At 33.4% G+C, this 15958-nt stretch overlaps 3 long non-coding RNA genes across 4 annotated transcripts; 1 reads left to right on the forward strand and 2 right to left on the reverse strand.

The window, feature by feature from the left end:
* Positions 1–680: 680 nt before the first annotated feature.
* Positions 681–1447, forward strand: LOC136063165 (uncharacterized). 2 transcript variants are annotated; one of them, XR_010624862.1, is made up of 2 exons: positions 681–976; positions 1141–1447. It is a non-coding gene; the product is annotated as an uncharacterized LOC136063165 (long non-coding RNA). The 2 variants fall into 2 exon arrangements; XR_010624863.1 differs by having other exon boundaries at positions 681–932.
* Positions 1448–2502: 1055 nt separating this feature from the next.
* Positions 2503–5349, reverse strand: LOC136063163 (uncharacterized). Its single transcript, XR_010624860.1, has 3 exons — positions 3281–5349; positions 3068–3153; positions 2503–2945 (listed from the first exon to the last, which is right to left on the reverse strand). It is a non-coding gene; the product is annotated as an uncharacterized LOC136063163 (long non-coding RNA).
* Positions 5350–5397: 48 nt separating this feature from the next.
* On the reverse strand, positions 5398–7399 carry LOC112009007 (uncharacterized). Its single transcript, XR_010624861.1, has 3 exons — positions 6791–7399; positions 6633–6689; positions 5398–6138 (listed from the first exon to the last, which is right to left on the reverse strand). It is a non-coding gene; the product is annotated as an uncharacterized LOC112009007 (long non-coding RNA).
* Between the last annotated feature and the right edge of the window lie 8559 nt (positions 7400–15958).

A 15958-nucleotide genomic window follows, 5' to 3' on the forward strand; every position in this document is an offset into this window, starting at 1 on the left:
AAATTTTTTTATGATTTATTTATTATCAATAATTTTAAATATATTTTTCTCTATGTATGTGACTAAGTAATCGTACATCCATAGATATATTACTCTACTATGTAATTGGTTTTTTAATTGCTAATGAGTAGAGTTTACAACAAAAATCCAAAGTTTGAAATTGTTAAAGAGTCAAGAGATTGAAGGGAAAAAGATTACTGTAGCAATGGAGACGTTAGGGATTTTGTGTAGTGAGAATATAAGAGATAAGTAGTTTTTTTTTTTTTTTGGAAAAAAAATCTCAAGTTTAAAATATTGACCGATTATTGTATTCTTATTTATTTTGGAAATTCAATTTTATTTTAATTTGATACATTTTTCTATTATACACCCACTAATGGAATGCTCTTAAATAATATAAAACACATTGAATAATATGGCTTTCCAAATATCAATTTATCAGTAATGTGTAAAGACAGTTAGAGCAACCGCATTAGTCAATGCAAAATTTTTGTCTATTTTGCAAAGAAAAAACATATATTTTTTTTTATTTTTTATTTTATATATCCACTTTTACAAAATATCCACATCAGTTTGTCTATTCTACATCCTTTATTATTTAAATGATATTTTTCCCACATTTTTTATTATTATTTACATCTACTCATGGCCCACCAACTTTAACTCACATCTACCCATTTTCTCTTTTCTCTAAACACTTTCCTTTCCTTTTCTCATTATTCTTCTTTCTTTTTTCATATTTTTCTTTCTTCTCCCAAGGCAGAGGCTCAAATCAGTACAAAAAAAAGACCCACAAAATTCTCATTAATCAATACCATCAATGATGAAAAGGGCAGATTTAAGTAGCTCAAGTTTTTATATTAGATCTCTCTCTCACGCTCGTCAAATCTCAAAGATTTGAAGTAATCCCTCTCTCTATCGAAGCTTGCATTGTAAGATCTCTCTCGTTTGATTTCAAGCGTTTTGCCGCCATTGGGTTTGTATTTGATTTTGATTTTGGGTTTGGGTTGCTAGTTTTCAGTTGATGGTTTAATTTTGAGTTGATTTTCTGTGGATTTTGCGTTGATTAGGTTTGATTTTCGTTGTATTTTGGGTTTCCGTTGTTTTAACGAGTTTTGGTGGTGGTGGTTGTTTTAACAGGTGATCGTGATGGTGGTTGGGTGGTGATGGTTGGATGGTGTTGGGTGGATGGTGGTTGTGTTTGTGTGTATCAAAGGAAGAAGAAGATGATGAGGGAGAGAAGATGCCTGAGTTGGTTTTGCAGATGGAGAAGAGAGAGAAAAAAAGGAGCAAAATGTGAAATTAATAAATTATTAGTATGCAAAGCTACAGTAACCGTGCATATATGCATGGTTACTGTAGCACTTTGTATATATGTACAATTTTGCAAGTACTAATGTGGGTGTTTTTTTTTTGTTAAAATGTGTAAAATTAACCACTTTTTGTATTTTGCATAATTTTACAACCTCAAATGCGGTTGCGCTTAAAAAGATCTATGGGGAACATTGCAAGCAAATTATTATTTTATACATTTTGGACGACCACATGTCCTTGAAAATTCTAGTGCATCTTGCAGTTTTGCCGACCACCATCATGTTCACTGTTAGCGCATCTTGCAGTAAGATTAGCTCAGCTCCGGCTTGGTTCGTTGGACTAGACTGGTTGTTGAACACCCCTAATTAAAATTTTGCAACTATAAGTAAATAATAATAAAAAAGAAAAAGAAAAAAGAAAATTAATAGTCTTCACCTAGATTTAATCATTTAATCCTAGATCTAAATCTTAAGGATGTCATCCCCTTACACCTTTAAACGAAAAAAGAAAATTGAGTAAGTCAATATGAAAGTTAAAAACTCTTTTTCCAAGTCCGAATTTCTCATATGGTTTTCCTTAAAAACTATGATGACAACTTTTTTTTTTTTTTTTGGGGGGGGGGGGGGGGTGGTGTAAATATGTATGATTACAAGTTGTTACTAGGGGTGTACACGGTTCGGTCGGTCGGTTTTGGAGAGGTTTTTTGCACCACACCTATAGGGTGCGGTTTCACCCTATGCTTAACCGCACCTCACTTTTGGAAGATAAAAACCGGTCTACACAAAGTGCGGTTAATTTTAGTGGTTCGGTGCGGTTCGTTCGGTTATATGTGCTGAATTTTAAAAAATTCCTGTTCTAAGCTTTGGGCTTTTAAGCCTTTAAAAAATAGCATTTTGAGCCCATAACTTCTTTTTAACTGACTTCTTTTTAACTAATCCTTTCTTTATCAAGTTTTAACCACAAGAAAACTCCAAACATCTCACCAAACTCCTAACATTCCAAAACAAATACACAATTATAAAATATCAAAACTCAACTATAATACAACTTAAATTCAACCTGTCAAATTAAACATGTATTTATAAATACATTAACACATTAATAAATCAAACTTGTCACAAAATTCCAAATCAAACACACAATTATAAAATATCAAGTCTCATCAACCATAACAAGAGAATTCCAACCTGGCAGCAACATTAACATTAATATTTCTATTATAGTAATCACATCAAATTACAAATATAAGCAGTAGCACAGCCCCAAAGAGGAGTAGTTGTGCAGCACTACAAAATAGTCAAGTAGTGCTTGAGAAGCACTATACAAATATACATAATGGATGTTGGACCAAAATATACAATTGGTACACTACACAATTACATATTTTTCACAAAAAATGGAGGCAGTCTAGTCTACTAAGACTAATAGTGTGTTCATTCAGTGCTTTGTGTTGTCACATGTGCATCTAATAAACAAAAATAAAGCAAAGGGCAAAGAAGCACCAAGCCAGCAGCAGCCCAAACACTCCTAATTTGGTCATCTCCATGATTAAGTCAGCAATTCAACCACAAAAAAGTTCTGCAATCAGCCAGCCAACAACTCCAAGTCATCATTTACAAAAAACTCCATCCCTACAATGTCAATCCCCAAAAAATAATGATAAGTAAAAAATAGAAAGCAATACATGACAATTAACACCATTACAAACAGCAGCCAACAAACATAAGCAAATTACATAAAATTTTTAAGTTACCTTAGGTAGCTAAGTCCAAAAAACAGCCCACCTTCCAAATCAGTCTAGTACAGAATCTGTACCCACAGTGGGTTTTGGTGCAAGCTCTAAAAGGGGAAAAAAAACAAAACAAATTGTATATAAATAATAACTCACAAATAAATAAATAAATACAAGAGAATTTATAAAAACAAAAGCAGGAAAAAAAATTAGAAAAGAACATAAGCACATTACCCGATTCAAGTTCATAGTTTTCCACTTCATCCATTGCCTCTCGAAGGTTAATTGGTTCAGTTGAATTCTTGGACCTCAACCAATTTTGTGTACAAATCAAAGCTTCAACAGTATTGGGAGACAATGAGCTACGGAAAGGATCTAAAACACGACCCCTGTGCTAAATGCAGATTCTGATGCAACAGTAGAGACAGGAATTGCCAAAACATCACGCGCAAGTTGAGAAAGGATCCTATATTTGAAGAATTCACCCTCCACCAATCAAGAATATCAAAGCCTTCCGTCTCCGGATCTACACTAGCTTCTAACAAGTATTGATCCAATTCAGATTTGCATTCTACACTATCCTCATCTGCTAAGTGCTGTTTGTAAATACTATTATACCTCTTCATCCTCTCTTCTGCACTACCAAAGCTACTTAGCATGGAGGACATGGCAGCAACATCACTACTACCAAACTCACTAGTCCCACTAGCACTAGCACCACATGGGTCCCATTGCTCCACTATAGTGATTGTACAATCTATTCAAAACTTCCCTAACTCTCAATCCTAACTCATCAGCCTTCTCCTTGTCATACCATTGCTTAAACCAAAATCTCACATATTTCAATTTATATCTAGGATCAACCACAACAGCCACAAACAACATCAAATTTATCCTATCAACACTTCCCCAATACTTATCATACTTCAATTTCATTCTTTGTGCCATACCCTTTAACAAAGGATCACCCCTACCATTACACAATTGATTTAACTGGTCTTGAAGACTAACAAGCTCATGGAAATACACATTAGTTGTCACAAACAAGGAACCAGAAAATCTTAAAGTTGCCTCATAAAACATACCAAGAAACTTTGTAAAAAGTCTAACATTTTCCCAATCTAAAAATCGAGGGGACCACTAGATGGATCCTCAAAATAACGAAGGAAATGCCCATCATCTTCCTCCATCCTTTCAAATGCAGCCACAAACTTTAGTGCACTATCTAACATCAAATAAGTTGAATTCCACCTAGTAGACACATCAAGGCACAATAAACTTTTGCTTTGAATTTTTTCTTTTTCAACACATGCCTTAAACTTCTCAAATCTATTAGGAGAGGATTTCACATACCTCACTACATTACGAACCCTAACAATTGACTCATTAAGTTCCTTTAGCCCATCTTGCACAATTAAATTCAAAATATGAGCACAACAACGCATATGAAGAAACTCACACCCAAGAGGCTACCCACCCTATCCTTTGTTTTCCTCCTAAGATATTCTATGGCCACATCATTTGAACTTGCATTATCAACAGTAATTGTAAAAATATGATCAATCCCCCATTGAAGCAAACAAGACTCAACCACCCTACCAATAGTCTCACCCTTATGATCAGGTACTAGGCAGAAATTCAAAATCTTTTTATGATAAACCCAATCAACATCAATATAATGTGCAGTCAAACAAAGGTAATTAAGGTTTGGATTGAAGTCCAAGTATCAGTTGTCAAACACACCCTTTGACCAGCCATTAAAACCTTTCTCAAACTCTCCTTCTCCCTAATGTAAAGTCTAAGACAATCCTTGCAACAGTAACCGAGAGGGAACTTCAAACCTAGGCTCTACTCAGACATAAAATCAATGAATCCGCTATGCTCAACAAACCTAAAAGGTAGTTCATCAACAATTATCATCCTAGCCAAGGCCATCCTTAGTCTTTCCACACTAAACTTCCTAAAACCAGCTCATTGCCACCCTCTCCCTCCCTTTTTTTTACTTTGGTAAGTCAAAGTGGTTTGGCCTTTATCACGCCTATAGGGGTACTTCTTACAACCAGATTTTATATGAGACCACATGGCAGAGGTTCCATTTCTTTTTGGGTGACAATTATAACACTTTTTACAATAGTTGCAATGGACTTAGGGTAAAGGGGTCACATCCCTCTATTCTAGAAAAATGGTCCCATATCTTAGAAGGCTCTTTACCACCATTAATAGTAGCTTGTTGAGTTTCTGTTTGTGTTTGAGGGGGTGCAGCACCTGATGGTGGAATGGGAGCTTGTGTATTTGGTTGATTAACCTCAGCACATGAACTAGGAGTAGGCTNACCTTATGATCAGGTACTAGGCAGAAATTCAAAATCTTTTATGATAAACCCAATCAACATCAATATAATGTGCAGTCAAACAAAGGTAATTAAGGTTTGGATTGAAGTCCAAGTATCAGTTGTCAAACACACCCTTTGACCAGCCATTAAAACCTTTCTCAAACTCTCCTTCTCCCTAATGTAAAGTCTAAGACAATCCTTGCAACAGTAACCGAGAGGGAACTTCAAACCTAGGCTCTACTCAGACATAAAATCAATGAATCCGCTATGCTCAACAAACCTAAAAGGTAGTTCATCAACAATTATCATCCTAGCCAAGGCCATCCTTAGTCTTTCCACACTAAACTTCCTTAAAACCAGCTCATTGCCACCCTCTCCCTCCCTTTTTTTTACTTTGGTAAGTCAAAGTGGTTTGGCCTTTATCACGCCTATAGGGGTACTTCTTACAACCAGATTTTATATGAGACCACATGGCAGAGGTTCCATTTCTTTTTGGGTGACAATTATAACACTTTTTACAATAGTTGCAATGGACTTAGGGTAAAGGGGTCACATCCCTCTATTCTAGAAAAATGGTCCCATATCTTAGAAGGCTCTTTACCACCATTAATAGTAGCTTGTTGAGTTTCTGTTTGTGTTTGAGGGGGTGCAGCACCTGATGGTGGAATGGGAGCTTGTGTATTTGGTTGATTAGCCTCAGCACATGAACTAGGAGTAGGCTCAGTAGAGGGATGGAAGAAGAAGCACAAGCAGCCATGATCTAATTACATCCATATAAATAACAATCACATATACATAGTAATTAAAAATCAACAACAAATAAATTGTGCAAGCAACATTTAACTTTAACACGCAGTCATACTCATTCGCTAATTTTAATAAAATATTAGTAAACAAAAACTATACGAGCAGCTTTCTCAGTGCTAAAATCACAACAAGATAATCAACTAAAATCACAACATATTAGCATGATATAATAAACTAAAATCAAAAAGTATAATCAATCAATAGGATGTTCAAAAATAAATTTACAGTCTTTGAACCATAGAAAAAACCAAACAGCAAACAACTTGAGTGAACCTTTAGAAAAAATACACCAAAACTAAAAGCAAAATCAAACACAAACATGAAAGTTTGACACAACACGGTGAATTGAAAACAAAATAAAAAATAATCCTTAAAAGATAATCAAACACAGAAGAAAAAAATAAAAATTGTGAACTCAAAACAAATATAAATAGTATGAGAAAATACCAAAGCCTTCGAGATTTATTCCTTTACTAGGCTGAAGCTGAATCTTTTAAATCACCCCTGAAATTACAAGAAAATAACCCAAAAAAAAAATTAGAATCAACAAGAAACATTTAGTGACCATAAAATAAAACTAAAACAAAGTAAGGGTTAAGGGTTACCAGAGGCAAAACTACATAGGAGCAGAGCCACAGTGGAGAACAAAGATGAAGAGGAGATTGACTGTCTTAGGTATTAGGGATTTCGTAAGACCTTGAGAGGAAAGTTTTTCTTTGTGAGAGAGTGAGACTGAGAATCAGAGATGAGTCTTGACAGTGAGACTGAGAGCTTGTGTTCTTAAATAGAGGAAAGTTAGGTCGGAGTCTAAGCTTGAGAATTTGAGAGGGAAAAATTACTGTTTGTTCGGCGGGATTAGGATATGGAAAAAAAATTATGTGCCTGAGTGCAAAAGAGAAGAGAAAAATGGTTGGTGGGAGCCTAAAAATCTGAGATTGAGAGGGAAATACTACTAATTTTTCGGCGGTATTAGAGTTTGGAAGAGTCATTATGTGGCTGACTGAGAGTCTGAGAGCAAAAAAAGAAGAGAAAAATGGTTAGGTGAGAGTGAGAGCCTGAGATTGAGAGGGAAAAACTATTTGTTCTTCGGCGGATTAGGGTTTGGAAGAGAACTGAAGTAGCTTCTAAGTTCTAACTGACTGAGTTCTATCTGAGAGACTGAGACTCTAAGAGGCGTGTGACTGGGAGACTTGAGAACAATGAGAAGAGAAGAAAATAAACACTAAGGAGGAGAAATCAGAAATGAAAGCAACTTAGTAGGTGGGGAAGAGACGTGTGTGGCTGAGATCAAAAAGAAAAAAAATATCTTGTACAGTAATTAAGTCTCAGCCACTCAAATATTGACAGGCATATTTTTATATATATTTAAAAAAAAAAAACTGACTGTAAGTCTGTAACACACTAACACACTATATAATATACTGCTGTTTATTTATTTATTTTTATTTTTTAATATTTTTTTTCAAAAAACTGACTGTTACACTTACACCCGTATGATCCGGCCACAGGCCACAGTTTTTTTTTTTTTTTTTTTAATATATTTTTTTTCAAAAAATTGCAAGTGGGAGACACTAAGTTACTTAGACAAGACAACACTAAGTCAGACTGTTCATCGTTATTCGTTCCTGGCGTTTCCTTTTTTTTTTTTTTTTTTTTTTTTTTTTTTTTTTTTTCGTTCCTGGCGTTCCTTTTTTTTTTTTTTTTTTTTTTTTTTTTTTAATTCTGACACTAAAACGACGCCGTTTTGAACCTGATAGAAAATTTTTAAAATGGTCCCAAAACGGCGTCGTTTTGAATCAGATTAAAAAAAAAAAATGAAACGGCGTCGTTTGACTCGTTTCCTTCTTCTTCCTTGCTACTCTGTTCTCTCAGTTTCACGCCACTGGAAATCTCTCCCTCTCCCTCTCTATTTCTTTTATTTTAAAACTGATGAAGTATAAGTTAAATATATATATATATATCGGTTCGGTTCGGTTTTTCTTCGGTTTACAGATCTTGCTGCCGACCACCGCACCGGCTGACTTCGGTAACGGAAAAAGCCTACCGATCATCGCGCCGGGAACCTTCGGTGGAGCTTTCAGCGGTCGGATCGGCGCGGTTTCGGACGGTTTTGTCGGCGCCGGTGAATTCTTGAACAGGCCTAGTCGTTTTGAATCAGATTAAAAAAAAAAAATGAAACGGCGTCGTTTGACTCGTTTCCTTCTTCTTCCTTGCTACTCTGTTCTCTCAGTTTCACGCCACTGGAAATCTCTCCCTCTCCCTCTCTATTTCTTTTATTTTAAAACTGATGAAGTATAAGTTAAATATATATATATATCGGTTCGGTTCGGTTTTTCTTCGGTTTACAGATCTTGCTGCCGACCACCGCACCGGCTGACTTCGGTAACGGAAAAAGCCTACCGATCATCGCGCCGGGAACCTTCGGTGGAGCTTTCAGCGGTCGGATCGGCGCGGTTTCGGACGGTTTTGTCGGCGCCGGTGAATTCTTGAACAGGCCTAGTTGTTACAGTCACAAGTTGTTTTGAGTGGATAAACCAATTTATAGCAAATCATAATTTCTAACCAACAAAAGAAATTGGAAATCATATATAATTATATATTGCCCCACGAGGAATCATCGTTAGGTCAACCCTTCGACTAAATGATAAAACGAGATCTTGTTTAGCACATGAGTAGATATGGTGGGGCTTTTGATCGATACTTGATTAATATTGTTATTATTATGTAGTTCTTTGGGAGTAATTGTTCTATTGTTGCATACTACAAGCTCAAAAGCCAACTATTGCCGTCCTTCATTTTTTTTTTTTTTCCCACAAAACAATACAATTCAGACCAATTTTAATTTTGTCAAATCCTTAAATATAATATTCATGACTGTTTTTTATTTATTTATTTATTTATTTATATTTATGAGACCTCATGAGTGTTATGTCAATATTTATTTAAATTGATGTGATTTGAAATTAGGGTATCTGTTATATAATTATTATTCTTTAATATCAAGTCAAAAGTCTAATTGAATTTTGAATCTTTGATATAAACGGCTTTGAACCTAGATTAGTAAACATCACTTTTTTTTTTTTTGGAAAATGATTAGTAAACATTCTTATCCATCATAACAATTACTAAAAAGGGAGAGTTTTTAGTAAACAGCTTCATAAATTTCATTGAGTTTGTTCAAATGCCAGAATAAAAAATTAAAAAAAAAAATCGTAAGTTACCAAGTCAGGAGAGAGTATTAAGTGTTTTAGTTGATAAATTATTAGTTCTCTCAAAAGCCCAAACACATAAGATTTTTAATTTTAACATTTTAACGGAAGGAAGAGTGGAAACATGGATCGAACTCAAGATGTTTGGCTTTAATACTAAGATAAATTATTTATTGTTTCATAAATTTGAACAGTTAAAAAATGATGCATTTAATTATTTAACTATAATTCTAACACTAGTGACCACAACAGTGCATGCTATGAAACTATAATAATAGCTCAGGGTTTTTGATAAATGTAAACGAGTGAATTAAACCCTACTCGATTTGCTACTCTGCTACTAGGGGTCAAGGCAAGATTAACATGCATTAATATTAATTACCAGTTGGTTCAATTTAGTTAATAATAATAAAAAAAAGGTTTAGAGCTCTGTGGGAAGTGCGGTGAAGACTGCTTTATTAATTAAGTAATTTATTTGGTTTACAGTTCTTAATAGTATTTAGACATAACCTCGAACGTCAATTTTGAGAGATGCTCATGGAGATCGATTTCGAGAATATACTATTTCGAGGAAAAAGGCTACATTTGATTTTACCGTCTTCTTAAGCTATATTATATATGTACTGGACCAAATTAATAATTTATACAATACCCAAAAGAAAGCGAAATAGAATAATTGCATAAATCCCTAATCCCTTTTGCCAATGTTGGAAACTTTACAAAGCAATTCATACTTTTTTTAAGTCAAAAAGGTTAAAAAGTAACCATATGGGGATTAGATTTGGTCATAAAAAAATGACACTAAATTTCATATATAATAAGATCTACTATTGGGGTTGTGTTTAATGGCCCTGGAGTTGTATGCTCTCTTTTTTAGAATGAAGCCCTTATTTCAAACCAAGTAAAAATATCGTTAAAAAATAGAATGTATTCCTACATTTCTTTTTATATATATATATATATATATATATATACTGTGAAGCCACAAGATTTTAAGATACATTATTTGTTATTCCAAAGAGTCCTTATGCTGGGTTTAGATGTGTGACTTATTTGTTATTTGTGGGTTCTAGTTAACTGAACTGGTAAAGTCTCTGATGATTTAATAAGATATCTGAGATTCAATCCTAGCCTACATTAAAAATTGATTGGTGTTTTGATCTGATGATAAAGAGTTATCATCAGGAGCGGACGTCATATGTTGAAACTCTTAAAAAAAAAAAAAAATCTTATTGAATTCACAAATTTTTTTTTTTTTCGAAAGATGTTGAATTCACAATTATGCTTTGACTTAAGAAACTTTTCTTTAGGGGGTCATATTAATTTTTATTTAAAAGGTGAACTTGTGTTCCAGCCCCATTGACGTACCAAAAGCCATTGTTGACACTCACTAATACAGGAAGTTTATAAATTTTATTTATTTATTTATTTTTAGTTATGTTTTAAATATTTAGATTGTACAGAAATTCAAAAGTCAAGTTACCAGTTATCATTGCACCCTAGCAAATTGCAGTAGTTATGGCTGATTTAATGGGACAAATGGTCCCAGACCCAGTTGAAAAAAAAAGAATCTTGTTGAATTCACAATTTTTTTTTTTTTTTGAAAGATGTTGAATTCACAATTATGTTTTGACTTAAGAAACTTTTCTTTAGGGGGTCATATTAATTTTTATTTAAAAGGTGAACTTGTGTTCCAGCCCCATTGACGTACCAAAAGCCATTGTTGACACTCACTAATACAGGAAGTTTATAAATTTTATTTATTTATTTATTTTTAGTTATGTTTTAAATATTTAGATTGTACAGAAATTCAAAAGTCAAGAGTACCAAAAGCCATTGTTGACACTCACTAATACAGGAAGTTTATAAATTTTATTTATTTATTTATTTTTAGTTATGTTTTAAATATTTAGATTGTACAGAAATTCAAAAGTCAAGTTACCAGTTATCATTGCACCCTAGCAAATTGCAGTAGTTATGGCTGATTTAATGGGACAAATGGTCCCAGACCCAGTTGAAAAAAAAAGAATCTTGTTGAATTCACAATTTTTTTTTTTTTTTGAAAGATGTTGAATTCACAATTATGTTTTGACTTAAGAAACTTTTCTTTAGGGGGTCATATTAATTTTTATTTAAAAGGTGAACTTGTGTTCCAGCCCCATTGACGTACCAAAAGCCATTGTTGACACTCACTAATACAGGAAGTTTATAAATTTTATTTATTTATTTATTTTTAGTTATGTTTTAAATATTTAGATTGTACAGAAATTCAAAAGTCAAGTTACCAGTTATCATTGCACCCTAGCAAATTGCAGTAGTTATGGCTGATTTAATGGGACAAATGGTCCTAGACCCAGTCTCTTACTCCAACGAAAGATTTTGGTATTCAAAACGAAGGATCCTTCACACGTTTGGATTTTTTCAAAAATCATGATTCTTGCCGGGTATTGTGGGTCAGGGCTGCTTTTACATAAAACAACAATTAAGAAAAATGTTTTGTGGGGTTCACCATTTCATGTCTTAGTTTGAATAAGAAAATTCTTAAGCCCAAAGAAATTCTGGTATAGAAATGGACCTATAACCAACCAATCCATTTAATTCTTCGAATCAATTGGTAACTAATTATTTTTATAATAAATAAAGCTAAAAATTAACGAATACTTTAAAGAGATTGATTTATAAATTATCTTTTTAAAAAAATTTATGAGAAAAAAAAAAACTAACTTTTTAAACAGTTTTTTATATTTTTCATAAAAATAATGTTAAAACTTTTTAAAAATAACTGGTTGACAAATATCTATAGACTACCCGTTAATGGTTAACCAAATCATAAATAAATATATAATAATGCTATGAAACTTACGCCTTTTGCATGTGAGTAGAATTCTCTTTAGGTCAAGAAATTTATAGACCAACCATTATTATTACTCGGCTATACCCATATGCATATTTTTATACTGGCTATATGTAACAAGGAGAGGCTGTTATAAATTCAAATAAATTGAAAAAAAAAAACCCCATAATCTATGGTACATGGTCAAATTGTTAAAAAATATCTCCTTTGACATGCCTATTGCCTTGGTTACAAGGGTCATGTCACCCAGAGTATATAATTAATGTTTCAATTATTATTCTTTTGGATCTTAACCATAAAGAAATAGTTCACTTTCTTCTCAAAAAAGAAAAAAAAAAAAATGAAATGGCTCTAAAAAAATCTGCTTTCCCATGACTAGAAGAGAATTGGCTCAAATGAGTGAATGACCATATTGCCATCCTCAATTTTTGTGGTTTGCAATAAGAAGAGAAAGTAAGACTTTTTGGATGAGTGCCAATTTTACCTATGTTTTTAATAGAGGTGAGTAATGAGAGATAAACGGAGCTAACTTCAAGCGGGTAAAGTGCCAATTTTCAAACCAAAGGTAGATAAAATGTTTTTCGAGCAAATTACAAGTAGAAAAAGTGTAGTTTTCCCTTTTAATTATATAAAGCATAATCTTTAATGTTTACAAAAGTACTGAGTGAGCTTTTTATTTTTGATAAATCGATTGTTTTGGGATGGGAGAAACAAAAAACTCTAGGCAAGCTTATCTTTGTATAAACTTAGCTAATTATAAAGCTCTCTTTGACGACTGAACTTGTGCTTCAATGAAATGGTGGGAACTTAAATCTTAAGCCTAAATTGTTGACAAAATAATTTAGGCCCATTAATATAGCAAATAATGGTTTTTTTTTTTTAATTAATAAAGAGCCCATATAAGCCCAATTGGTTTAGATATCAAACAGGCTTATTGGTCCTGTATATGAAGCTTCGCCTTCTATAAATCAGAAATTGGTTGAGAGTCAGAGAGTTGAACTAAATCAGTGTTTTTCAATTCACATTCAGTATCTGACCGGTTATCAAAAAAAAAAAAAATTCACACTCAGACCCGTTTTTGTGTAATCTTTAAAAAGATCGGAAAACATTATATCCTGGCGTGGGAAAAGCCTATGTAATTGTCAATGGGCCATCCCAACGTTGTCCCATATTTTAATTGGGCTATACTTTGGGCTTCGATTACTGAGAAACTCTATAAGGTCCATTAACTTGGCAAACACTGGTTTTAAGACCAGAAACATTAAGAGCATCCACAATGGGGGTTGTATATGCCAAATGCTAGGAGCATTTGGTATTTAAACCCCAAAATCCACTAGCAACCGGGAAGGTAAATCCCATATGCAAAAAAAAAAAAAGAGATTTAGTTACAGTACCATCTCAAATGTAAGATGGTACTGTAGCTGAATCTTATAAAAAAAATAATATTTTAATGTTTTTTCCCGGAAATATCTCTCACGCTCTTTATTATTTCTCATTATTTTCTCTTTCTTCGGTCTCTCTTTCTCTGTTCTCTCTGTCTCCTCTGCTGTGTGATATCTTCAGACCCATTACTCTGCCCCTCTCTCTCCGATCAGTTATGGGTGCTTCTCTTTCTCCGTTCTCTCTGTCTCCGTGATCCGATCCCCTTTACCGATTCAGTCCTCTCATAAATCGGTTTGGATTCACCGATTCACTCATCAAAATCACCGATTCACTCGTCCCATCGGTCTCTCAAATCAAATCGGTTTGGATTCACCGATTTGTTTGCAAAATCTCTTCACGAAGCTCCATCGGTCTCTCAAATCAAATCAGAATCAAAATCAAAGCAATTTACTAGGTGGGTTTTGTGTTTGTGTTTCTGCAATAAAAAATGGGGATTCAGCTTGTGTTTGTGTTTGGGTTTTGATCTAAGAATGGCTGTTGATGTTTGCAGAGGTGGGGACCCATTTCAGAGTTCCATCCGAAGCCTTCTTTTGTGGACCCAATTCATTCATTTCATTTCATGGGTATGTATATATAGCTCTCACTCTTTCTTTGTATATTATATATAGTATTATATTTCTATACGTGGATCTAACACTTTTCTTTTTCTTTTTTGTTTTAATCAGATTCTGCTGTCTGAGATTGGAGGCCAACATTCTTGCTCTTATTGGGCGTCCAATAATTTTCGCTCTTATTTCTTTGGATTCTTTCGGTGACTCTGAACTCCGCTCCAGTATGTTTCCTACTTTTGTTCAATTGCTTTGCATCCTTTATTTTGTTTTGGGTTCTGTTCTTTTAAGAGTCATATATAAAAATGCATTTGTGAATTTCTTTTAGTTGTTAAGATAAACATTTAGAATTAATGCCAAAAAAAAAAAAAACCCAATACAATAGTTCAATAGTTGCATGTTGTGTGTTTCCTTGTGGATTGACTTGGAAACATTTAGTGTACCCAGTTTCGATTCTATGACAATGGCACGTTTTATATGTTGAAGCTGCAATTTCGGTATGTTTAGTGTAAATTTAGGAATGGTTCTCAAAAGGAGCTGTGGAATTCAGTTCAATGAGTGTGAAAATTATTGGGGTGTAGTCAATAGCACAGAATTTTCACCGTACATATTTGATTTGACACTTGGAAAACAATTATAATTAAGCATCCATGGAAAGAAATCGATTTTGTTACTAATGTCACTGTATTGGTGTGTGAAAGGAAATGAAGATTCTCTTTTGATCTTTCTAGAGCAATTTAAAAATACTAGAGCATCTCAAGCATCTACATTTCCACTTATGTAAATCTCATTTTATTATTAAATGTCCTGTTTTGAACTCTTCTTTGTAGAGACTTCTAAACCGATATTTCTCTAATTACTTATTTACATGCAATGTTCCTTGTACTTATTAAGCCCACTATGCAATGTTACTGTGTAATTAAGCCCACTGTGTAATTAAGCCCACAATGTTACATGCAACTATTCTGTGTTACTGTGTAATTAAGCCCACTATGCAATGTTCCTTGTACTTATTAAAGCAATGTATAGAGACACAAGTTAGAGATGTAATTAAGCCCAAGACATCATGAAAGCATGCGTAATTCTTCATAACATGATCATTGAAGATGAGCGAGATGTAAATGAAGCGGTGGAAGTAGATTATGAGCAAATTGATGACAATCCTACTATACAACCATCACGGGAGAACACAAATGAATTTACGGAGTTCATTGAAACCCATCGATGTATTCAAGACCATAAAATTCATTCTCAACTCCAATTAGACCTCATTGAACATTTATGGCAATTACAAGGGGAGTTGTAGGAACTTAAGTGTGTCACTTATGTATGTGGAGTTTTATTGTAATTTGATATATGTATGAGTCTTCTAAAGACAATATTGATAGTTATGTATGTGGATTGTATCTATATATATGTATGTGGATTATAAAAGTTGATAGGTTGAGTACATTGATATTTGATAGGTTGTATGTATATATATATATGTATATATATATATATGTATGTGGATTTTAAAAATTGGCAGGTTGTATGTATATATATGTATGTAGATTTTTTGAGTTGGCAGGTTGAGTACATTGATATTTGGCAGGTTGCATTTTTATGTATGTATGTGGATTTTTAAAGTTAGCAAGTTTGAGTAAATTGATATTTGGCAAGTTCTTTCTCAAAAAAAATGAAAAATTGGTAGGTTCTCTGTGTGTGGTTGTTGAAATA

The sequence above is a fragment of the Quercus suber genome, unplaced genomic scaffold, assembly GCF_002906115.3.
Source record: "Quercus suber isolate HL8 unplaced genomic scaffold, Cork oak 2.0 scaffold_493, whole genome shotgun sequence".
In the NCBI taxonomy this organism is placed as follows: domain Eukaryota; kingdom Viridiplantae; phylum Streptophyta; class Magnoliopsida; order Fagales; family Fagaceae; genus Quercus; species Quercus suber.